We start from the raw sequence: 27,053 nt of genomic DNA on the forward strand, positions 1-27,053 counted from the left end.
GGCTATAGAGGATGTGGATAGGGGTCCCTCCACCCTCCCTCTTTTGAATCGCTTAGAACAAAGGGGTGGTCACTCTATTAGGAAGGTATACGAAATAACTGTTTAATATCCTGTCCTTAAATTCTTACAGCCCCCCCCCCCCCCCCCATGCAAGACGACACGTAAACGAGAAATGTGTAGATGACAAAACGTCCCTTATCGAGAACAGAACTATAACAAAATTATTAATTTTTGTTTTGTTTTCTAGCAGGAATTCACTTTCCAGCCCTGGCATATTACCTGACAAATATGAATAGATATATATATATATTTATGTATATATATAGTACTGAATACTGAAGATGGAGTTACTCTTTACTTTTTACACTTTTGGTACACCTGATCAGCTAAATGTCACAAATAGCGTCTGCGTATGTTTAGACTAGAGAATGTTGTTATCACCTGACTTGGTTACTCAGTACCGACCCGTGACGCACAACTTCATAAGCCGTGAAAAATCTCTAGTCTACGCTGTTTTAAGGTAAGATTTGTTTCTGTTTTTCCTTTGATTTACCAACAAGAAGCATAATTTTCGTTTTAATCATTAATTGGCCCTCGGAACTATGTGATTCTGCCCGCGGCCCGCAGTATGTAACTACATATATATACAGCCTCTAGCACTGGCTCTAGTACTAGTACTAGTAGTAGTAGTGAATACTAGCAGAGGCCAGATAGCCTGGTGCTCCGGCCGTGCCAGGGCGGCTAGGCCAGGCGTGGCGTAGCTTAGCTCACTAATCATGCTAATCTGCAAATACCAATCGAGTCGTTGTTTAGTTCGTACAGGATTCCCATCTTGACAACCTCTTTGTCTTGTAAAATAATGTTGTAGTACTAGTTTATGAATGGGAGTGCACCTAGCACTGCATGTAGCTCGAGCTCGACTGATTAATAGACCAAAAGCTTCACTAAGTTCAGAGTGTCCGAAGAGTGTGATATCGTTGTTGGTTGTTCTGCTATAAACAATATGGACTTTTGCATGTTGAAATAGTGGACTGCTACGTGTGACGTCCTTTTAAAAGTACCTTAAAAGGATGTTACACGGAGCAGTCCACTATGTCGACGTGCAAATCTAAAAGTCCCTAATAGTAATACTAATATGTCCACTGCACTGACTGCCTCTAATACTAGTAATAGTAGAGTCTATGAAGAGACTGACTGTAGTGACAGTGTGTTGTACGGGTAAGTGGATGTACTGTAGGCCTACATGTAGGTGCAATGCAGTTTGTGTATGATTGCCATTCACAAAGAAGACGAAAAATACATCGTCAACGAAACATAGTTAAATCTTTTGTCTACTCTGTTTGTTGCTACGGCAGGTCGCCATTGAAAACTAATTTGTTTTCAAAGTTTTTTAACAATATCATCAATATTTTTTTCCAAATTGTTTGTTTACAAAAGACCGATATAAAAATCAATATCTACTTTATAGACATGCTTTATCATTTCCATTAATTTTTCAAAGAAGGGCATGTTCATTTCACAGTTCAAAAAAGCATGGAATAAATCTTCTCTACAGTTACATGTTTCACATTAGATCTACATCAGAATTACTAAATTCCCATAAAATAACATTCTTTTTACAGGAATCAATTATAAATTGTCTTAAAATCAAATTGTTTCAATTTAGTTTCCTTTACATTCATCAAATTTCTTTGGAAGATCTTTTTCCACTTTAAATGATCAATTAAGTTTGTCCCTTGCTAGAATATGATAAAATACCCTACTTGACACAAATTCCATTCGTTTTTCCTTTTTACCAATTTGTATAGTGGGATTTTCTAACAAAATAGATTCTTTTAAGTTATCAGAATATCAGTGCAAACTTTTGGTATTGCATTTCTCAAATAAAACAAAAACAAAAACAGTGCTGTCACTTTTGCTTTTTATTTTTAATTTTCAATGGTTGTTATCAATTTTGTCATCGATATAAATATCTTTTACAAAGATTATGTTACTCACATGTAGGTACCACTCTCTATAGAAGATTGGCTGTTTTTCATGCGTAATAGGCCTATATTTATTATACCATAAATCTGATTATCCAAATGAATATAATCCTGTTTCACAATATCATTTATATATGACCAGGCTTTCATAATTTCTAAATAAAACCTTGGCAGTTTGCCGACAAAATATTTTTTCTATCATGTTTCGACAGTACAATTCAAAAGTAAATCGTTGAGACCTCCTAATGGTTGGAAATATAACATTGCAAAGTCTTTCCAATAACTTTCTGTGTCATCAACTATTCTTCCAAGCCTATTTCAACCTGAAACTATGTATTAACTTGTTAAAATCAATCATTCTTATTCCATCATCAGTATAATCTCTAACTATCATTTTTCTTTTCACTTTGTCAACTTTTGAATTCCTTCCAAAATTGTATTTAATCTTTTCTATTTTTTTTTACAATATAAATTTGGTACTGAGCAAAACATAATCAGATGAACTATTTGACTAATAAGCAATGTCTTAATTATGAGAACTCTTTCTATAATTGTAAGTTTTCTCTTCCGCCAATTGTCTACTATTCTCTGTATCTTTTCTAATTTCATTTCCCAACTTAATTTCACCACTAAATCTAGGTCTGTGTCTATATAAACTCCTAAGTATTTGATACAGCCATCTTTCCAAAGAAGGCCAAACGCTTGAAAGTTTCATTTATGCTGAGTAGGGCCCACCCATTTCAAAATTGTTTTATCTTTATTGAGCACTGGGCCAGCAATGCTTCCAAATCTGCCTAATTCTTCCAAAATATATTTCACAGATGATTCTTCTCTGAAAAATATAGAAGTGACTGTCATCTGCATATTGCACCTCTTTTAGTTATTATACTTTTTTTTTTAAATAAATACTAATATGAACAAGGATAACATAAATTCTAGTACCTGCACATGCATTTCTCCAGTATTTTCATAATGTTTCTCAAATGTATTTCCCACTAAAAATATTATGTGACATTGGGCTTATCAAGGTAATGATCAATTTAATATTTCAAGAACATTAATCTTGTAATGGAGCTTGTAAATAGTAAGTCACAAATGTGAATATTATTCAGATGATTTACATGTAAATTCCAAATTAGGACATATTATGAAGTTTTATACACTAACTCAAGGAACCTCAGTAGACCATCTACCGGTAATGTGAATGATGGATATATTGATACTCTTGAATTTTCATTCTCTAGCTTCCTCTGAAACATGGAGTCACAAATTATTCAATAAACAAGGTTATACTTTTATCCAATCCAAATGTATGTTTTGAAGGGGTGGTGGTGTTGCTACATGTATGTTAAATTCAGATTCACCTAACATTACTGTATAGAGATGGCATTAAACTCATTCAGATGATTTTGAATATCTTTTTATTGAAATCATCAATTATTGACCGGCGCGATTTTCCAATTTTCGGGAGCCAAAAAGAAGAAAAACAATTATTGCTCCTCTTCCCCCCCCCCCCCTCCACCGCTTATTCACTGGCTGGCTTTTTCGCCGCTAAATATTCTCTCATGAATTGGGCCCCCTCTTTGGCCCCCTCCCCTGCTGCTGGCTGGATCCGCCCCTGGATACATTTATATGTTGATTTGATTAGATTGTATCTTAATGAAAAATTAAATAAATAAATGCATGAACAAACTAACGAATGATACATGTATACCTGTTATCAGTCATGAATTTCAATTTTGCTTTATCGCTTTTTTGAATTTGAAAAAGTTTGTTACCAAGATCATAGAGCAACATAATTCAGGGTTATTATCACTGATGCATATATATACACACTGTTGCTCGTACAATGTATCACATCTTTGAGATGCTTTTAGCAAAAGTTTATTGGAAGATGTTAATATCATAATTTGCATACGTGACATGAATTTCTTTAGCTTTGTCAAAGTAATTTTCGATAGTTGGTGTAGCATGTAGACATATTGATCAATAAATTACACATCTGTACTGAAATATTATACGAATATGTACTTCTTGTGATCCTGTATTGTGTATGATATGTTAAATATTTGATATATTTTGATTATTCTCAAAACACATATTCATTTCCAGAGGAGCAGGCAGATACTTGGTCACTATTAAGGCAGAGGCGGCACAAGGTGACTGTCAAGATGAAGAAAGAACTGCATACATGTGTACTCCACTGACTGGGACAAGAGGCTTTGATTATCCTTTGACAACGTGGTAGATCAAGATGATCCAGTATACCACTAGCAGCCAATCTATGAGGTATGTAGTATGTACATGTATATGTAGATAGATTTTAATTACTAGGAAACGTTGGACTTTAGAAAAGATGAGGGTATTTCAGACTCCTGCCCCATCATCTTAACCATTTTATTTTTTATTGATGGTCTATTACCTGCTGCATGTACTCTAGCTCTTCAATGAATACCTACTTAAAAATGTATGCCTCCGGAACATAATGTACTAGTATGCTCATGACCATTTTTAATTTGTTTTAAACTTATACATGTTTACTTTGCAATGAGCTATTACATTTACCTGTTTTGTATTATTGTTTCTCAATAGTCTGAATACAGTTAGTCATAACAGGGGAATGAAATGATTTTTTAAGGAGGCAGTTAACAAAGACATATGATTTTATATAATTAGAGTGATGGGAGATGGCCATTATTTTACCATGCATCCTCTTTTTTAAAAAGCCTTTTTGATAGCTACATTATATTTTCTCAATTGGCATGTAATTTTTGAAAGCAAAGCAGATTCCATAAAGAGATAGCTATGTGTACTATCTTTGTTACTAAATTTTGTTTTTTTGTTAGATGAATAATCAATACTTTAATTAAATCAGTGCCCAAGTCTATTTATTCAAAAAAAAACTACAATCAACGTATTACTGTATGTTCAAAATCTAAAGATTTCTGTGACCCAGTTCATTTGCAAACTTTTAAAAAATTGGTTACTTGTTGGTAGTAAAATAGTATGCTATCAGTATTGTAAGAGATCCATTGTACACCTACTGTAATATGATATCCAAGATAAGTTTGGAATAAATTGTGCACATACTTAGCATAAGTCTTGCGCATAATTGCGAATTTGCAATTGATCGCAACTGAACTTTCTAGCAATGCCCTAATAGTAAGAGAGAGAGAGAGATAGAGGGAAGAATAAAAGCTAGATCTAGTTAATTTTATTTATTTCTTAAAACTTTAATCCTAACAAAATCCTAGGAAATTTAGGAGACTAGTGGGCGTGGCAACAAAGTTGAGTTGCAATCAATTGCAAATATCAGTTGCAAATTTCGCAACTGTCTTGAATCGCCCTATTATTCTATTACATTTTGTAGTAATATGTATTTTTTTAAATATGGTAATGTAACATACTGAATATAAAACATCGTTTAGTGTTGCGAATTATTTTGTTCCTTGTTCATATTGTTGTCTTTTGATGTTATGCATTAACAGGTAAAGGGTTACTTAAGAAATAACCATAAAATGTCACTCATGTAGTAACCAATTCTTGTGCTTTTTCAGTTTATTCAAACTGCAGTGTAAATTTTGGACAGCCTTACAAAAATGTTTAATATACCTTTCCAAACATCTCTTTGTAAAAACAATTACAAGGAATATATAACATTTAAAAGTGAATTGCATAACCATAGCATGGTTTAGATGTATTCTGCTAGTTTGAAACATGTGTTGGAAACACCCTTCCTAGATAAAGATAATTGAAACAAAGAATGATTTTCACATTTTATCTGTTAGATATTTTATAGACATTTTAATGAATCCTACACAAAGAAACATAACTGTTGTCATTGTTCATACTGATCTTGAGACCAGAAATCAAATGAAAACTCTGTTCTTTTTTCTCAAACCAACAGATTCCATATGGGATCCCATCAAGTACAAGGTGATGCTGCTTGACACATGCACTGAGAGGGACCTGGCAGAGGCTAACGGCATGGCTCTTGGTTTTTCTGAAATGATGATGACCAAGTACACCTGTAGGAGGGTCTAGAGAAAGACAACCATGTGTAAACAAACATGAAATGAGAAGGTCTGCAGAAATTTAATTCAGAAGTTACAAGGGGAATTGAACCAAACGATGGAGTATCTAGCAGAACAGACACTTTCCTTGTGAAGAAGCCCACATTACAACAAAGATGCCGATTTACAGAAAAACGTCAAGTACCCTGCAAAAGAAATATGAACTCTAATAAATATTTTTTTCTTTCCTATCATAATGACATAGTTATATCAGGAGTGACAATTACCAGCGGGACAATCACCCCCTCAGAAAATTACCCCCAAGGACAATACCCCCCCCCCCCCTGAGGACAATGACCCCCAAGGATACCCCAAAATAAAAGTTTTAAAATCTGTCTTTATAAAAACCAACTTCTTATCAGGGTGGATCCGGGTGGTTATTTTCCTGGGGGGTGGTTGTCTTGATACGGCTTGGCCAAAGCCAGTGGGTAATAATGAGGCACTTTGCTATATATTTAAGTGGATGTACTTAATATTGCATATCTTCTACTTCTCATTTTTTACTACAGTTTTTGGGGCAATTTTTGTAACTGCTACTGCAAACCAATTTCCCTCTTGTTGGAATCATGTGCTTGTTCTAATAAAGGGATCGTTTAACAATGTTAAATCTGAGATACACGGCCCTACGTGCTATCAGTGTCTGTGATATGGTGTTAAATTGAAGTCCTAAAAAAATTGCGCTTCAAAATGATCAAGAAGTGCCTCAAAGAATTAAAAATCTTTGAGTGATCGGTTTTACCATACTCTTTTCCCCCAATAGATTGTAGTGTTATGAAAACAGTTTAGCAAACGGTTTTCAAAATTTGTAATTCCAATCATAAATATCTTGATAATCAGACAGGCGATCGGCTTGTAAAAGTCCTGGGGTTCCTGACTGACCTAAAGGTCTATAATTATCATTGCAGCATGAGCTAAATCCAGAATTTTGTTTCAGAATCTGAGACAAAGTTACCGGATCCCTTTAAATATTGTATGGTATTGTAGCTACACAAAGTTTTAAGTATAACTTTAATGTTGTGTGTAAAACTAGTAAAAACTACAGATTTTACAAAAGCCAGTGCTATATAGAGTGCAGATGGATGCATAATATTCAGCTCATTTGAGTTAAAGCAATTATGTAGCTACATGTATGCATCCTTAAAATTAGCAATTGGCAATGAAAGTTGCTAGTTGGAGATGTTGGCTCATGCTCATATTCAATTAACATTGTCCTAACAGGTGTGTCTTTTAAGGGTAGTATATTCATGTACATGCATGTGTGTGCATAACCTGATACACTTTAACCAAGTTTTTTTCTTCAACCATAAATATCCTAAAATCATATAGAGTGATTTTGAGGTATTTTCCCATTACATGCAAATCCAAATTCTGGGGAATGTGTTCAACTTTTTTAGTATTATCAACAACTTGGTAACTAAGGGAATCCTATCATTGACTCCTTCTAATCAATACTCTATGTGTAATATCTTTTGGCAATGCTAGCAAACCTATATTTCATTGTTCATTGCTGTTTACTTTCTTTTCGTTGTTTTGTGTAGATTTTCCCATTACCGGTAATTGAATGAACAAAATAAGCCTTAATAAAGCAATACAATTTCCAAATTTAACATTTTTTAGAGGACAATCACCCTCTTTGATTTTGGAAGCAACCTTATTTAATTCTTGATTTAATATATTTTTCTGCCACCTCTTTGTGATGCTTGTGTGTATATCATTGAGGATAGTATAGCAGTATAATGCAGTATAGTTTCAACCATATACCTTAACTAGCTGTGGTTTGAACATGATAGAAGTATACATGGTGTCATCCTTATGTTCTTATGTAGTGTTTTACAGGTTATGGTGTGCTTAAAAGGTTCTCTTTCATCAGTCTGAATACAATATCACTAATCATAGATATACAAAGTGTTAACAAATAACCTTGGGCATTGCAACATGAAACCATCTCATCGTATGTACATATATACATGTAAATACATATGATTATATGGTTAACTTTCATATAATTATGCTATATCCAGTACATGTATTTGCTCATTTAGTTTCTCTCAGTTGAAGGATTGAGCATTCAACCATACTATTTCTGTTACATTTGCATGTACACAATAACCAAATAAGATCCCTTATACAAACATGAAGTATCTTATAGCTCATGCACAATTTGGTAAACCCTTGCCCAACCAGTTTTTTCGCTTTCTCTAATATTGCGTTGAGAGATAGCAAGATGATCACCATTGTACAAGTTCCTCGAAGTTATCCCCTCCAAAAGTTTAGTACTGTACTAAACATATGAGAGGTGACAATTATAAGTCCTTGGTCATCATCTAAATTCCTTGATGGTTTCCTTTTTTTCGGTAACCCACTAGTTAAAATCTAGGTAAGTTGTTTGTATTCAAATGTGATCAAGCGCCCACTTCATACTTATTATTTACTTTGCCTGGCCTTATTACCTGATGTGCTATGTTTCAGGTGATGCCCCATCCATACTTTGGGATAATACCTGACTGCAGTTATGCCTTTTAAAGTTTAAATGTGTAACAATGATTGCATGTAAAGTTTTAAAGATGTTTACAGTATAGCTTCTGTATTAGGCTATATATATATATATATATATATATATATATATATATATATATATATGACCTGTGTATTATATTGTTAAATGTATTATTTTGATGAGAAATTCTATTTTTATTTTAGGATAATACTGCAATATATATATATCATTCAAAGTATGCAATCAGTTTATTATATGTAGGTTATGCTGAAATATAATAGCCTAATGAAGAAAGATTGCCATGTAGTTAATATGATTTCAGGAGCACGATGGTCAGTTTGCAGTGATTTGACATTTGCTCTAGGCTTTTTTTTAATGAAAAATTTTGGGTTAGGGTTCAGGTTTGATTTTTATTTAGTTAAAATTTAGGGTTAGAAATGGTATGGGTCCAGGGTTGAAGTTAGGATTTCAGTTAGTGTAGAAAACTATTGTTGAGCAATTTTGGTATGAGCATGTGTCATACAACCCAATTTGTTCTCAGATTTTGTAGGATATAATCATGGATTGCCCAAACAAAGTCTGTTTAATTTGTGCTTTATTTTATTGTTTAGACGTGTTTAGTTTGCACGTTTGTTTCCCTTACTGTGTGTATAAGTGAGTTTGAGGCACTGTATGTTGTAATGAGGGCTTTCAGTGATGTAGCATAGCAAGAGCGTGAGTTTGAGTGCACTGGAGCGAATTGGAGCGGGCGGTAGGGTGTCGTAGCATCTTCTTTTCACATTCCCTTCCCCTTTTTCCTCTGTTTATTCTTGTCCTTTTCTTTTTCTTTTCAATATTTGATCAAGTCTCTCTTCTACGCCGGAGAGGGGAGGTGGGGGGGGGGGATGATGATGTGTGTTGGATATGTGTTAAGGGGGCAATACATATATCTTTGTCCAGGAGCGGATGCAGCCGCCGGAGAGGATGGGGGTCCAATTCGTGAGAAATTAGTGTGGGGGGGGGGGGGGCGTTAAATTATGGTTAAGGTAAAATTGTGGTTACACATTGTGTTTTTTCCTTTTTTTTTCAGGGGTGAGGGACGGTGCCGCCCCCCCCCCCCCTGGCTTCCACCCTGGATCCGCCACTGCATGTGTCAAATGTAAACTGAAAGCATATTTCATAAAAAGTTGCATTTAGTGTGAAATAGATTGGATAAAGAGGTCAATCTTCATCTATTATTGTTCGCCTATTGTTCCACTTTTGGAAAGCTGGATTTATTGGTCATCCAAAAAGAGCTGATTGGTTGAAAGTAAGCCTAGTTGTAACCCCGATTGTAACCACAACCCTTGTCCTTACCCTAACCCAAATCCTGGTCCTAACTCTAACTCTCACCCAACCCTAGTCCTAAATCTAACCCTAGTCCAAACCCTAACCCTAGCCCTAACCCTAGTCCTATAACCCCCTCCCTGGTCATAACCCTAATCATATTCCTAACCGTATTCCTACCCCTAACCCTATTCCTGACAACGACCCAATTCATAATTATGGATGGTTGATTATTCTGCAGTGATGTCCCAATAGTGGGTTTACGTGGTTTTCTAAATAAAACGCCCCTCCTCCTATACGTCCACTTCAAGCATATTAGTGGGTATGTCTGTTGTTCAAAGATTGGGGTTTGTTTGTTTGTTTATTTCATTTTAGTACGGTGACATACTTCATCCAATGGCTGTTCTTCGGCATGACCGTGCATATAAAAAGCATTCACAATTTTACAAAGAAACATACATTATATATTAACATGATTTACATACTGAGTTAAATAAAACATACACATAAATATACAAATAGGTTGGAAGGCGAGAAATCCAAACAAGCCCTAATTTAGAAAAAGAATACGAACAGATTATATTTAAAAAAATAGAAGAAAAACAAATCACTTGTTTTTGTTTGCTATTAAAAGTCAAACATGATTACAAATATTATAAACTGCTTATAGTGGTATGGTTACTTGTATAGGTTAAGTTCAAAGTTTGAACAGGGTTATGATTATTTTATTCATAATTTGGTTTATACCGTCTGGTTTAGGGTCGGGGCCTATGAATAAGCTATGGAATTGGTGGGGGTTAGAGCAAAATTGGCGATTCGTGGCTAAGTTTAGGGTGTTAGCGTATAAAAGTTATGTTATAAGAGTTATGGATAGGTTTGGGGTCAAAATTATAGATATAGGTTTATCTTTAGTTTCAATGAGATAGTTTTGGTAAAAGATTCATGAAAACATTTTGATATTGGCTAAAGAAAAGGTAACAAAGAAGACGACGACCAAATTCTAAAACAAGAATGAACAATGATGATTGAACAAATGGAAAATAATTACGTTGAATTATTTGCAGATTTGACACCATGCACCACATATAGGCATGAAACAATCTTTCAAATGAATTAATTTTCAAATGAATTAAATAGACAAGTTTTAATCCTCTCCTGTTCATGGCGACAAAAAGAAAAAATGGAAAAGTACAAATTACGGCAGCCATGCAGGTGTATGAATGAAATCATAAATACGCATGCAGTTTTAGATAAAGATAGATTGCTATTACTCATTATTAATAATGATGTGCGACAATTTCCTAAATATCTATCTGCAAAACTAAATTATCTCACCTACTGTCAATTAAAAAGGCAAATTTTAAGAAAAGTAAGGGGTCTTGCTCAGTTTCTTCGGATATTTTATTTTAAACTGTACAGCGACAGAATTACGAGACTCTGCACCGCTGCCCAAAGTGGAAAAAGCCCTCTACGACTCTTTTGCAACTAAAGCAAATAAAGAAATTAAACTATGATCAGTAGCTTATAGTCTTCTTTTTCAGGATTGTTTACCATGTAAGCATTATCTGAACTTTTCATTACGAAGCGTTACGAAAAGTCAGACTTTAGCAATATCGGCAGCAATGTACCATATCAAACGTTGACTACCAAGTCATCATAGATACATTGTACAATTTTATTGTGCATGTTTATTGTCTTAGCTTAATGAAGAAGAAGAAGACGACGAAGAAGGGGAAAAAAGAAAGAACCACAAGAAGAAAGAAAGACAGAAAGCAAGAAAAAAAATGCTATGTATATATATTTTAAATAGCTGCATTTCACAAATTTCTGGAACATTTCTTGGACGACTACGGTGATTATAATTTGTTCATCAATGCCAATCAAACTTGCGTTAATACGCGACTAATATGATATCTTTCTCATCCCAAAAATGAAAAAGTCGAGATTCTTTATGTTGACTACCGTCTCGGGAGACGGAGAGAGAGAGAGAGAGAGAGAGACAGACAGAAACGGGGAGGGGGCGATGATGATAACGATGGTGATGGTGTAATGGGGATTCTTAAATTTTCGTTGATATTGGTCCGGGGTAATTGGTAGTTCATAATTCATTTTTCTTATACTTATTCATCATATTTTTTTATATTTAGTTTTACTGCAGTAAATTAAGTCGTAACGAATACCCCCCCCCCCCCTCCGGGAACGGAGGTATCGCATGCGTGTTCCCAAATCTCCGGCTCGATCGTATAACAAAGAAAAAGATCTGCCCGTATTGACTTTACACACTGGACTTTTGCTGAAAGAGGGGGGGGGGGGGGGTGCTAAAAAGGCTTGTATAACAAAGAAAAAAGATCTACCCGGCCGTATTGAATTTACACACCGGACTTTTCTGAAAGGGGGGGGGGGGGTGCTGGGAACACAAATATGCGTACCCTAAATAACACTGAGGGGAGGGGCCGGGCCAAAAATAATGAAATTGAATGCACTTGGGGGTAAGTTATACAACCACACCCCTACTTAGCAGCCGGGTCGCATTTTGTAACCATGAACTATTCAAGCCTATAGGGTTAGGATAAGTAATCTTACCGTATCCTGATTCATGAAACGTTTCTTGGCAGAAGATTGCATGCTCATTACACTCTACTCTGTCCGTTTTGATGGGATCAGGAGTGATACATCCGAGTTAGAGCAACTACATGTGATATACACTGCCGCTAAGCCAAATTAAGCTAGTGCCACACCCTTACGCATGAAACACAAATATGCCCTGTTGAATTACGTGGCCAGGTTTGTTTGCCTCTGTAAGTACAGTCATGTACTGTGGTCCTGTGCTGAAAATATGTTGTGGTTCATACTTTGAAGCAGATGATATTGTTTTATTGATATTGCATATTCACAACTATACAGGTCCAGTTTCGAGGTGTCATGTTCTTATAGCAATATTATTGGTCTACCAGGTGGAGCGATACTAGCCCGTATATATTTAAGATGTGAATATGAAAGGGGTTACAAAATATGATGTCACCTCCTATAGGGAGTTATGATGTCTTACATCCACAATGGAAATAACTAAACAAAGCAGGTGAAACTTGCGAGATGTATAGAGATAAATCATGATCTCATGTCATGTGTATTTCTCTGAAGAATGTTCTTCAAAACACAAAGAGAAGATGCATATAAGCCTACTTTTTTTAATTTATAATTTTATGTCCATGGCCCAGGTGATGGCAAATACTTTATAATAATTTGTTTAAACACCGTTTCTTTGTATCATATTCATACATGTTTATAAAGAAAAAGGCAATAAGAAAATTAATGAGTGAAATTAAAATGATTGGTGATTTTATTCAATCACATATTCTATCATAAATTTAGTCAACGTGAAATTCTGTTTTGAGTCACAAGAGCATAAAACTAATATATATATACAAAGTTAACGCCTTCATGGCTACAAACAGTAGAAATTGAAATGCCAAACGTATGTACGTGCCTGTGATGTTGGTTGTCTAGGCTGCACTAACCCGAATATAATAATTCTTCCAAAACTCTAGAAAAAACAGTTCTTACGTATATGCATTCAATTTCCAGGAAGCAGCATTAAATGTTTTACTTAAATGAACCCCAAGGTGCCTGCCTTTCTCTGAAAAAGTGGCGAAAAAATACTGGTGCCCCCCCCCCCCCCGGCCTCTCTCTCTCTCCTCCCTAACACGAATGCACACTCAAATCAAACTTCCATTCCTTTGAAACATGTTACACTACATGTACATTGAACAAATTATTTATACCCTTACCAAGTTTTTAAATTAGTATGTAAAAAATTGATTTGTTCCGATTTACATTTCTTGAGAATGTAATATATTAAAGCCAACATATAATTTACCCTTAGTGGACCTTTTATTCTTGAATAACGAAAAACACAAGAAAAAAGAAAAAAAAAATCAAATATACAAAGGGGTATGAATAATTCATGTGTTAACTGTATATCTAAAATCGTTAAGGAGGGCAAAAAGGGCATTTACATTTATGAGCTTATTTTCATGGCATAATGAAACCGACAAGGAATATTCAAACTTCACAACACATGTTCTGAGGAAAAGTAGAAATATTGAACAAATAAGTTGGTGAAAATTGAATGAAATGGACAATAATACAAAATAACAAACTTTATTCCAGAAAACACATATGAATGTTAATTTTAAATAAACGGTTGTATACTTGTGATGCGATTTGGACAACCCTTGCATACGCTATTTTATACAATATCAAAAATGAAAACAAAACTACATGTATAATTTCCAACTTTTGAGCATGGTAATTTGTAATCGAGGATATTTCAGAACTGGCTAGCTATGATATAAATTAAAATGTTCCCTGCAAAAGAACAATTGAAATTCATGATACTGCATGATAATTTGCTCATTTAGATTCATTCATGGAAAGTAATCGTATCCGGACACCGACCCCTGGACATCAACCCCGGATAACCATCCTCTAGGAAATCTACCCCCTAGGACAACTACCCCCTAGGGCAACCACCCTCTAGGACGACTACCCCCGGAAAACTACCCCTCCCCCCAGGCAACTACCCCCTAGGATAGTTGTCAGGAGGGTAGTTGTCCTAGAGGGTGGTTATCCGGGTGTGGGTGTCCAGGGGGTAGGGCACTGGGGGAATGGTTGTTCAGGGGGTAGGTGTCCTAGAACCGGAAGCAATACCAACTTCTGCACATTGCAACTGCAAAACATTGAAGAGAAAAATACATTACAGGATGATAAGAGAAATAAAATTGCCTTGGCAATACTTTTTTGTGTGTCTACTAATTGTCGCTGTTTTGCCAGTTAGAGTGAACGATGCAAAGAAGAGTAAATAATCAATCAAGAGTAATTAATCAACGTTTCTTATATCTCCTAGTCCTCCAAGTTATTTAAGCCATAACAACAACAAGATTGGATATATACATGTACATTTGAATTTCATCACATTTTGAAAAACCATTCATAGCATATGTAGACAAATATCTAATTTAACTCGATGTACATACATCTTAGTAGGTTCACATAGAAAATATATATTCAAATCGTAAATCCTTATCCATTCTCATCAATCTGAAAATTATCTAACACTATCATTTTGAATTATATATATATATATATAGTTTTTAAATTTTATTTCATTTCAAATGAAATTAATTTTCTGTATTCTATATTTTTCTGTATGAAATATAAACAGTTGATGATATCACATTATAGAAATTAACATGCATTACAAAGACATCAATTAATGGGAATTAATATCCTTGTAGGGCCTATTTCAGTTGATTTACTTTTCGGAAACTGGCAACTTTTTAAAATTCAACACATTTTTATAGTGTATTGTTACATTTCCTCATCAATTTATGCAGAATCATGCTCAGTAAATCAATGTGGTTGGAGTGAAGAGAACAAAATTGCACTTACTTTTACACGCTTAATCTTGGAGCTAAGCATCAGATAGTTATAGACAGAGAAATGATAATGATTTCCATCTCGATTTTATGAATAGTACATTTGAACTGAAACAGTGTTTCTTGATCCCTCTCACTGTGTAATTTTTTATGAAAATAGACACATACTGTAATATTGGCAATTACAGAGCATGGTTTCAGACCTATCAAGCGACAATAATGGTGGGACTATTCGTTTTGAACACTTTTACATTGACATATTTGGTAACATTCACTAGGAAATATGTTACACAATGTGGTTACTTTGTACCTTCACGTACATGTTATTTCAACATCAGACATTCCTGCAACATGTGAATGAAATATTAATGATAATATATGTCAGTTAACAATTTCATTGATAGCTGAAAATCCCCATCCCATCCCTTCATATTAGTACCCCCTCCCCCATCTCTCTCTCTCTTTCTCTTTCTACTCCTTGTGATTCATTTAAATAGTTTTTTTTTGGGGGGGGGGCTGGAAGCATATGAAGCTGTGCTTAGGCTGTAGCCCTTCTGTATCATCACATCTTAAAGTAGACATGCAATGATAATTACAATTATGGCCAATAATTCATCACTAGAAACCAGGAAGTTCAAATGTGAATCAGACCAAATAAAGTAACACAAATAAAAGTAACTCTCAGGATATAGGATATACGAGCACTACGCAAGAAAATTAAGCATGTGTTGATGATGTTGCATCAGGAAACAACCATGCTTAAGCAGACAGAGTCATAAAGTGCTATGCGGTGGTCCTGTGTTGTGGTCGAGTGGATACGTCACCGGACTGTTGATCACAAGGTCTGCGGTTCGAGTCCCGCCGCGGCACTAATGTCCTTTGGCAAGACATTGATCTACATTTGCCACACTCAACCCAGGTGAGGTAAATGGGTACCTGGCAGGATTATTCCTGATAACGGCTGCCGGAGCTAAAGGGTAATCATTTCCAAAGCTCTTTGGAAGCGCATAGAGGTGTTATTTCATAACATATCATGCGCTATACAAGAACTGAATATTATTATTATTATTATTACGATTGAAATCAGCCCAAACTCCAATTGAAAAGCCTGCCGAACACTACAATGGAGGGTGTTGACTCTCGGTTGAAACGCTGCACATATGTTGAAGTCTGCACAGTGAAATAAGAAAACGATAGCATGGATGGTGAAATACAATCACGCAAACAAATCAAATGGATTCTATTGGGGTTCTGCAAAAGGTCTCGAATAAGAAAAAAAATTAAATGAATTCTATACACATAACAATTAAGTAGGAGGGATCTCTATTTCAAATTCATGTATGCTACAAAGCCTTTATTTAAGGAATGAATGCATCTAATCAAGTACAACAACTGATCATTATCGAACATGTCATTATATCAAATCCCTAGATATAACTCTTCAAATACATGTATGTAGAATATGACTGGATATTCTATTCTCAATATATATTTCATGGGTATACTCCTAAAAACGTCGGAAAGGTTTTCTTACGCTGTAACCCCATTTATGTATAGTCTAAGAAGAGATCATGACAAAAGCATATATAGTGAGGCTTTGACACTTATCAGTTAAAAAAAAAAATTACCTTAGAGTTTTCATTGACTCAGTCTTTCAGGAAAGTTCAGCTATGGCATGATTGGCATGAGCACTTTGGAGGAATACATGAATAGTGCCACTTGTTGTTGTCCTTTTTCTGTAAGTAAGATTTAATTGAAACAGTACATTACATGTGCATAGTTATAGTTTAATAGAATCATGATTATAGTGTAGCTAGTCATCTTCCTGACTATGACAACGTTTACGAGTGAACGTAAAGTAGGTACATAACAATTCCAGTACTGTTTTATCAGAGTCAGCATTACAATACATGTAAAAACAAATATTGAAATCATGAAAATACGAAAGTGTGTACTTGCAAAGAGGCTAGTTCAATGCATTAGAGAATCTATAAATGTTAATCATAATGAAAAGGTGTATTTAAAAGAGAGGGAAGATTCACTACAAACACTGATGAACTTGATAGCAGAGAAATGACAGACAAAACTCAGTGGAAGTTTGAGGAAAATCCTATACAAAATAAATGTATGAATGCTGTAAGTCTCAATTGACCAAACGATATCATAGCAACACAGGCAATTTCAATGGCCTTGAGCATCAACTTTTGAAATGTGCATTCATTACAAAGTTGTATTGTGAACATGATTTCTTTGAGATGTACAATAGGGTATTAAAAGCTTGTGAATGGAGTAAACAAATGACTTTATTTTAGTGACATTCCCTATGATATTTCCTGAATAAGACTACAACCACAGCTGTTAATATAAACGTAGCTCTATGAGATAAAAAGTGACAAGTAACATTTGATATTAGATATCTTAAAATGACTTAAATGTATTCACTTTCTGTTTCTGCTATGGCCCTCTCTTGCTCCCTATTAGTCTACAAGCACAGACCCTATATTTAACACTTCATTACAATAATTACATTATGACTTGAGTGAAGCCTAAATCTGTTCTTACTGCTGTAAGTACATAGCCTGGATTGCATTTCCTTTTTTAATTTTTTTTTTAGCTCAGTGCCTCTCGTCCACACTTTATTTCATTAACGTAATTTGCTCTTATATATTTTTGGGGTAACATATCCCCAATATGTGTATAATGCATATGTTGCATATTAATGACTGAAGAAAGCAATGTTTTCATTTCAATTAAAAAGACCTAAACATATATCGTAGGTCTATGGGCTAGCTGAAATATAAAGGAGCAAGAAGCAACAAAAACAGGGGTGGGGGGAGGGGGGAATTTGACTAAAACTCATGATATTTCACAAGAAAACTTTATGAAAAAAGGTATATACATTTAATGAACATACTTTTGCTTTGAATAATCTCCAGGGAAAGGACTTCGGCAAATGTAAAATTGTAAATAAAATAAAACATAGCATTATTACATGTACCTGCAACTGCTACGTTGGGCGAACACCGATTCCTGAAATATAAGCCCTGAAATATTGTACGGTTGAAGGGAAATTCCATTTCAGCTGTATACGTCTGTCATATGGCTCCAAAGAAGACTGTAGTTAGGGTTATACAAAAGAAAAATATTGAAATAGATACAATCAGTAAAAACATGTAAAATAATTAAAATTCAAAGGAATTTAATTAAGCATGCTTAGTCTACAATACATTTACAAGTTTCAAGATTCTGGTTTTATTTTCCATAATACATTTGTAATACAGAAATTTGTCTCCCATTGATGTTACATACAATTTAACATAGGCACAAACATGATTTTGTATGCTGAGAGCCAAAGGGGTTAACTTAATGTTGAACAAGAATGAGTGAACACCATTCCATCTTTCAGCAGACAGTACAAAAAAAAACTTCATTCTGAGTCACATCATAAATGCATTCATACATAAATAGGAAACTGATGTAAATGACAATACCGCAACCTCTTCCGATCATAAAGAGAAAGACATAATAGGAGCAAATTGAAAAAAAGAGGGATGAGTGGTAGACAGAGAGAGAGAGAGAGAAGGAAGGTAAAAATCTAATCAGGAGCTGCAAAGACGTGTAGATAATCATACTCTACTCTTAAGGACCGCTAGATGAACCTCCATAGTAATATACTATACAAAAAAAAACTGCAGATCACAGCTATCCAGTATACAGTGTAGGGTAGGCCCCGATGGTACATTTATAATTACTCTCAACATGAACTTCACCAGAATCTTGGACCTGATTTTTTTTACATGTAAGTTTAAAAGAATAAATAAGAAGTAAGCACAAATTATTTGCATCAGAAATTCCTTGGAGCACTCTCTTTTGGTTCTAGTACTATGTATTTCAACTAATATATATTCATGACATTTCAGAGATTGCTAATGAAATAGCAATTTGAAATGTATCAGTGATGATTATCGGTGATGCCATGCATCATGCTTTCTTTGTAACATCTAAAATATGACACATATACATGTAGCAAAACAAATCCTAACTTGCAGATTAGATCCCCGTACGATTCATAAAGAGTACTCAGAAGATACTAAGACGGCACTACTGGCGAAATGGATGAATGAGTGCTGTTTAAGATGTTGCCAATCAACATCTTGTTGCACATTTTTTTGAGATGCCGTGTATAAACAAAAAGATTCATATCATGTTAGTGCCAGCTATGATTATCATTTGACATGGCAATTATATAATAATAAAATTTTGCCAAACCTTGCTATGGACTGTCCACAAAATTGGTCTCAAAGTCACTATAAAGGTTGTTCTAATCCATCGCAGTCATTAACTTTGAACAGAAGAGGGGTGAGGAAAACAAATCATCCCCAACCCTCCTTAAAATACTAAAGCCAAGGGATGGCTCTACATATTAAATAATATATGAAACGCAAATGAAATCATGCTGGAGTTAAAGAATAACATTTTATATTGAGTGCTGTGCTTAAGCATAACAGTGACCACAAAAAAACGCGCACTCACCACACACACACAAATCCAATAACGTTTAAAAGAAAGGCCAATCATTATGTGTAGGAGATTGTATTTGCATAAGGAATATCCTTATCACATAGAGCAACAGAGTGGAAATGGGATCAAAATAGAGAAACATTTTATTTGAAGTAGAAAAATTATGCAAAGAATAACTTTGCACACAGAAATTATAAAAACAAGTTATGCTTTAGTTTGCTCTATTTGTATAAATATTGAAAGAAATTTCAAAGTATCATGGCCATGGGCAGATAACTGACCATAGTTAGTTACATCTTGGGTTATTAATGCTATTTGGTGGTTAGGATCCTCAGGGAGAAGGGATTTATAAATAAAATAATAATTATTATTTTAGCTTTTACCAAATATATAGGACAGAATGGAAATTAAATGGACAAACTGCATCTTTCATTCAAGCGCATGACTGATCAGAAAATATGTGCATATGTACATGTAGGGCCATGCATGTCATTTTAAGAGCAAACATGGATGCTTGAAATTATACCATAGCTCATTCTGTCTTCAACATTAAGACACATACTAGGATATTTTCTTTACATTGTTTGTCACAAGATTAGTAAAAAAAAAAAAGAAGCTGTCCAGTTTTTTGTTAGAGGAATATGTGACCGATATATAAAAAAAAGGGCGATAACAGAGTTGATAGAAAAGGGCCGATTAGGAAATACAAAAGGAATACACTTTTATAGTATAAACATATACGTACTTAAAAGGGAATTTTGGTACTTAAAAAAACAGCAAATTTGATTTCTAGACCATTCTAGATGCATTTGACTGAAATAAGTTGAGTTCCACAAATTACTTCATGAAATTAACTTCATGAAAGCAGAAATGGATCCATCACCACTTTCAAAACATCACAGCTCTCTGTACTACTGTTAAATTTTAAACAGGCTTTTCTTACACATGTTCAGGGTGGTCCACAAACAAATATTCAAACAAGTAAAATTAGAATGTGGAATAAGTATGATTTGATGCAAATGACAAAGTCTCTTGTGGCTGGGCTCAAGGGCTTGTTTAAGGGTTCGCAGGAATATGTGCCATCTAATGAACCATTTCCATGACTACTATTTCGAAAATGATTTTTTGGTTGAGAAGTACTATTAACCTACTGGTAGCGATGATTTTCAAACCTGTACAATCACATTTCGAAACTGTTGCTGTTACATAGTATAACCCTTATAAGTATGTGAGAGTTATTGGCAAAATGGTATTAAAGGAAGGTATTTTGGAGAGACTTTGTTCAGTTCTGCATTCCAACTAATTGAATAACAATTAAATCTCTCATATCTAGCTGCAGATTCTACAATGTTCATGTAGCTGCACAAATCTAGAGTCAATATGTAGTGACTGACAATCAAAATGAAGCTGAACACTTCCAAATGTAAAGTTATGCGCATTACCGAATAAAAAATCCCAGGTCAACCCCATTACCATATTAATGATTATATATTTTAAGTTGCTACGCGATATAAATACCTTGGCATTGTTTTGAATAATAAAATGACCTGGTGAAATCATGTTGATTATGTTGTATCAAAGGCTAATGGAATGTTAAGTTTCATCATCAGTGTAGCAAACAATCTGTCAAGTGACTCTCTGCTGTGTTTGTACAAATGCCTCGTTCTCCATAAGCATTATTGAATATGGCCAACGTGCCTGGTTCATACACAGTAGAGAAAATGTTGAAAAAATGAATAGATACAAAGATGAGCTAGACGAATTATTCTCAAACATAGAAAACAGGAAATGGAGTATTCTGTACACCTCCAAACTTTTAAAGTGGTACACGCTTTTTTCCAGGCGACATTATCTTATGACTAGCTTTGTTCTCAAAGTCTTTGTTGGCCTTATAAAATGTGAAGCTGTCCAAAATGCTATCTGCATAACCAAAGATATTCTGACACTGTTTGATTCAAACATTTGACAGCTTGCACTCAAAGACTCCATGGCTCTGCCATCCACACATTTCCCAGTGTCTAGTATACTCTCAATACTGATTTGAAGACTGTTGTTGTGTTATTATTTCTTACTTTACTTTAAAACTAAAAGAACAAATTCTCAGTATACAGATGAGTTAACATAAATTAGTTAATTATGATGAGCTGTCTCTGTCTCAATTTTGTTTGTTTGCTGTTTTTGTTATCATACCCAGCTGCACAGTGCCATCTTCAGGTAAAATTCCAGGTTAAGAGTCGGATTTGAGTGCATGTATTCACCCTCCCCCCCCCCCCCATTTTTCCATGGTGCTATATAATGTACATTTACATGTACACAAAGCGACATTTTCCCTCTTTTTTGTTCAGAGGGGGGGGGGGGGAGTTTATTTATGTTTTTAATAAATTTTTATCTTATCAATGATTATTGTTGATTAATAGTGATTTATAAATTGTTATGTATACCTCACAATTTTATTGTTACCATTTCTGTAAAGTCACATGGATTGGAAAAGAAGACCTCTGGGACATAGTTATTAAGTTAATCTTTTTCTTTTCCCAGCATCCATGTGGCTCTTTTCCAAATGTACTCTTTTGGTATTCAATGATTTTCTTTGTTTTTTCCGAATAAAAAATATTAACAAATTTACAGAAACACTTGATTCTAATCTAAAAATCAATGTTTTGAAACAAACTTTTAAATTTGATGATTTCTTTCTTTCGTGCAAGCAGTTAAAAAAACATGGCCCCTATTCTACTACAATTATAACATAATGCTGAATTTGATGTACATGTAGTCTGAAGTCTAAGATATCTTTTGTTTTATATAAAGAGAAAATACAAACCCATTGATTTATTTAGACTATCTTTTGATTTGATGGTACAATTAGTTTGAATTTAGAAAAAAAAAGATGTCTAGAGTCAGTTTTACACGTTAAACAACGAGTGGTTGACGCCCCCCCCCCTCCCCCAGGGTAAATAAATTTAAAAAGCAAAAAGAGAGGAGAATAGGAGGAACAAGAGGGCTGATGACCTTATTAACATTAATTTAAAAAAACAAAAAACAGAAGCCCTACCCTTCCTGAAAATTGATAAAAATAGTATTTAGGTACATATATGTACCTTACTTCTCTGGAGCAAATTCTGTAAACAAAATAATTAAATGCTACAGTGTCCTAAAGCTTTGGGTACAAGTATGCAGTTTAACTCCATACATATGCACATGTTCACACAACCATTAAGGTAGATTCTCACTGGAACTCTTAACAATGTAGCTTTTGAATAATATTATTCATGTTTTGACATTTCAAAGGGAAAGTAAATCAGATGCCCTGACTGGGCTGGGTTGCACCTCCCTAACTGCCTAGGTCTAAGTTTACATTGTCCAAAATATATGATGTTCTCATGGTTAATTTCGTAGAGCCATGTCTACATGTTTGTTTCTTTGGCTTGGTGTACAAATGTCAGAAGTAAAAATACAAGTAAAAATGTCAAATAAGGCAAAATGTTCAGTTTTATTTGCTGTGAAAGATCAAACTCTGAAATTGACAAATTCATGATCATGAGCAACATATCAGAAACATAGTTTTACTGTACAAATTCATAGAATCATGAGACTGCTTGTATACGATAATATTGTTTGAAGGATATTCCAATATTTGGTGCAGGATTGATAAAATGTGTGCTGGCATACACTGTATTCCAGCAAGTATATATTTGTACAAGTCTACACATTAAAAAAAATGCACCATAAATTTGGCAGAAAACAACGAGTGGAATTTGAAGGACTTGAACTGTATTTCTCTCACGTTTCTTAATCACAAACATGATGTTATTATATACAGTTACACTGTGTTATGTTTAAACCAACAAATAGAATAACTTCTGCCATAAAAGGCGAAAGCACATTACAAAATACCTGGCTAAATATGTCTCAACGTTTACTACATGTACATGTAGGCCTACTATCTGACATTCTTCAAGCAAAGCTCTGACATTGTTTGTTAAAATTTTGTAATAAAGTATTGATGAGGGGGGAAGCATATGTGTGTCTTTTTCTTGATGTTTTCTTATACAGTAGGCTTGTTGGTGCACCGTGTTCTTGTCATAATAAGAGGCTCTGCTCAGTCTGCTGGGATCAACATGAAGATGGGTCTGATGTCTGAATTTGTGGAATTTCTTTGCAATCTTTATAACTGATTCCCTGTTTTATCTCATTCAATCTTAATATTCTATGTAATTACTTCCTCAAAACCAAATAAACATTAAAACATCAACCTACTTTAATAGAAAATCGAAAAAAAGGTTAGAAATTCATATACAATGTACATATGCAAACCTGATCACAAAATATAAGTTTCGAATTTCCACATAGTATTATCCTTAGGACATACTTGTACAAAGTACAATACACCACAGTCATTTAGAAAATATACATTATGATATGGAAGAAGGAGATATAATGGACTGGCCCGGTAGCTTGAATCTTGACATTTTGTGTGATACAGTGCTTAGATATTATGACAGCACTAATTTCCCCTCCCCCTACATTTTGTTGCTGTACCTCTTACTTGTTTAGTTATTACCTCTGACTTTTTAAATCTGAAATTTTACCTCTGACATTTTTACCTGGCACCGTCTCTCCATACATGAAATTATAGTCATCCATTGTCTGAGATTTTTTCATGGGTGGGGAGGGGGGAGGGGGGGGGGGGGTAATTGTCCACTGGGGTCATTTTCCGGGGGGTGGGGGAGGGGGGTTGTCAAAGGGGTTAATTGTCCTGATATGGCTTGTAGGGTATCACAGCGGTGCAAATGTATGAGGTAATTCAGGGTTATCTTATGGATAACCTTGCACTTGTGTCAGAACCCATGTATGAAGTTACACATGTAGGACATGCACTGGAGCTGACAATAACCATAACCCAGAACCATACATTCACATGTAATTGAAATGAGCCATGACAACGAGACTAGATATGACTGAGGCTGCAAGTTCCATCTGACCAAGGGCCCATAATAAGTTTCTGGTATGGGTTCCAGGGGCGGATCTAGCTTTTTGCCAAGGGGGGGGGGGGTGACCCAATGGCGATGCAGAGCCATTGTCCACGAGCCATAGAGCGGCAAGGCGATTTTGTTTTTGCTATTTTTAAGTTTTCCTGGCATCTACTAACATCTACTAATTACTGTGTGGGTCTGGACACATGATGGCGTTATTCTATGCACATCACATTTTCACCTGGGAGCCCAAAGGGGGGGGGGGGGGGGAGTAACCCCCTAACCTAACCCCCCCCCCCCTGTAGATCCGCCCTTGGGTTCCCGTGTGGTCATAACTCCAGTGGTTTAAATCGGAGCGGTATCATTGTATTATACAAGTGTGGAAGAACATTAGATTACAAAATGTTTCCGGAAAAGCATGGCTCTTCAAATGCCTCAATTTTCTAAATATGGCATGTAACATCATAACAATCGGGACAGAATGTTATGCCACATGTTGGTGTAGTCCCATACACATCTTTTTGTGTACAGTAATTGTATATTCCACAACGTTTCTTTCACAATGCAAATCACATGACCAGAACTCAGCTTTATTTTTAACTGACAATTTATACTTTGTTCACACTTCTCTTTTATTTTCTACAATATTTACTTGAAAATTTTGAAGGATATTACAAGAGCGAAAAGATTTTGGCATTTGTATTGGTCTAAACGCTGCTCTCTTGGACCCTCCAGATCCTAAAGGTGTGTTGCAGTCTTTATATAGTAAGTGTTTGTTTTGGGGGGCACTTTTGGAAATTTTCCGGGGAGGACGACCCCCCTAAACGAATTGCCACGCCCCCCTTCCCCCCCCCCCGGCCCTGTGTAAAATCTAGATCAGGATTTTCAACCTCTTTCGGGTCACAACAACATTTTACGAAACAATGTTTTTGTGTAGGCCCTAACCCTAATCTCATCACGCAGGCACTGGAGCTGGAGGAGGGGAGTTGGCTCAGCTCAGTCGGTCAATTCTCTGCCTGTCAAACAAAAAATTATGTGTCGGATTGTGGCAAAAGTCAGCCATTATCCCCCTGTTGTGTGTTGCGACAAACAGTACCGTCTGTGTACGGAAACGTATCGGTAGACAGAATTCAGTTTTATCAGGGATATGAGATACCCTGGTTTTATTAAAGAATTCATCCCCATACCAGATGGCTTTGTTATTGTCTGGTCCTAGCGGATGCCACCACCTCCGGGGCCCCTTTCTCAGCTCAGCTCCCATTGCGAAAAATACAATTATAAAATAACAATAATAACAAACATGATTGATACACTAGATCTAGGCGAGTAGATCTATCATCAATTAACATTGAATTAGGTTGTAGTGTAGACAGTGATATTTTCTACATTACAGACATAGATCTAGTCTTAGATAAACAGATTTGAAAGAAACTCACGTTATATCCTGTGTGATGGCTGAGATATTGCCGTCTACTGCACTGCTTCTCGCACGTATCGTGAGTGGATCTACCCAGTACCCCAGTTCGTTTACAGCAGCCACCCCGGGCTCAGGCGGGTCAGGCCTCATGATCTCCGTTGCTCTAGCTCACTGCACTGTGATACTAGCCCTGCAGGTATCGTGGGGCTCTCGCTAGCCAAATGACCGGTATTTCGCAGGTCTCGATATGCATGCGCGCGTGTACCTACGCGGGAGCAGCCTTAATGTGCACAGAGAATATGATTGCTATTCTGCCTTGATTAACCTGGGAGAGTCCAGCAACTAATGACCAATAGACGCACTGGAGAAGGAAAAACCAGGGAGACTGAGGTAAAATCTCCCTTGATTATCTTAGGGAGAGTTTGTGGATCAGGTGTTGATTGTGACCGAGTCATGGCTCAGAGGAGATTTCCGCGACAATCATATCATAGCTGATATATCCACCACATTACCAAACTACCAAGTTCTACATGTACATCGGCAGTCGCGTGGTGGTGGTATATGTGTCATTTACCGCGCAGGTCTGAAGATCACTACGAATGATGCTCATGATTTCGTAACATTTGAACTCATGGACCTCTCAATTCGAACCTCTCCATCAGTAGTATTCAGAATTTGTGCTATCTATCGACCACCCCCGTCTGCAAAAAACAAATATACCTTTGAAGGGTTTGTCCGTGACTTTCGTTCGTTGCTTGAATCAGTGACAGTCGACTGCCATCATCTTTTATTGATCGGAGATTTTAACATCCAAGTTGACAATGCTGAGAATAAAGATGCAAAG

At 35.5% G+C, this 27,053-nt stretch overlaps 2 long non-coding RNA genes across 2 annotated transcripts; one reads left to right on the forward strand and one right to left on the reverse strand.

Moving 5' to 3' along the window:
• Positions 1-406: 406 nt before the first annotated feature.
• On the forward strand, positions 407-6,212 carry LOC115927433. The gene is made up of 3 exons (XR_004065628.1): positions 407-520; positions 4,098-4,274; positions 5,893-6,212. It is a non-coding gene; the product is annotated as an uncharacterized LOC115927433 (long non-coding RNA).
• A 10,067-nt stretch (positions 6,213-16,279) lies between these two features.
• On the reverse strand, positions 16,280-26,646 carry LOC115927434. The gene is made up of 4 exons (XR_004065629.1): positions 26,229-26,646; positions 18,297-18,413; positions 16,927-17,034; positions 16,280-16,468 (listed from the first exon to the last, which is right to left on the reverse strand). It is a non-coding gene; the product is annotated as an uncharacterized LOC115927434 (long non-coding RNA).
• Positions 26,647-27,053: the final 407 nt, after the last annotated feature.

Source organism: Strongylocentrotus purpuratus, unplaced genomic scaffold (assembly GCF_000002235.5).
Source record: "Strongylocentrotus purpuratus isolate Spur 01 unplaced genomic scaffold, Spur_5.0 spur5_scaffold_20, whole genome shotgun sequence".
Taxonomy (NCBI): domain Eukaryota; kingdom Metazoa; phylum Echinodermata; class Echinoidea; order Camarodonta; family Strongylocentrotidae; genus Strongylocentrotus; species Strongylocentrotus purpuratus.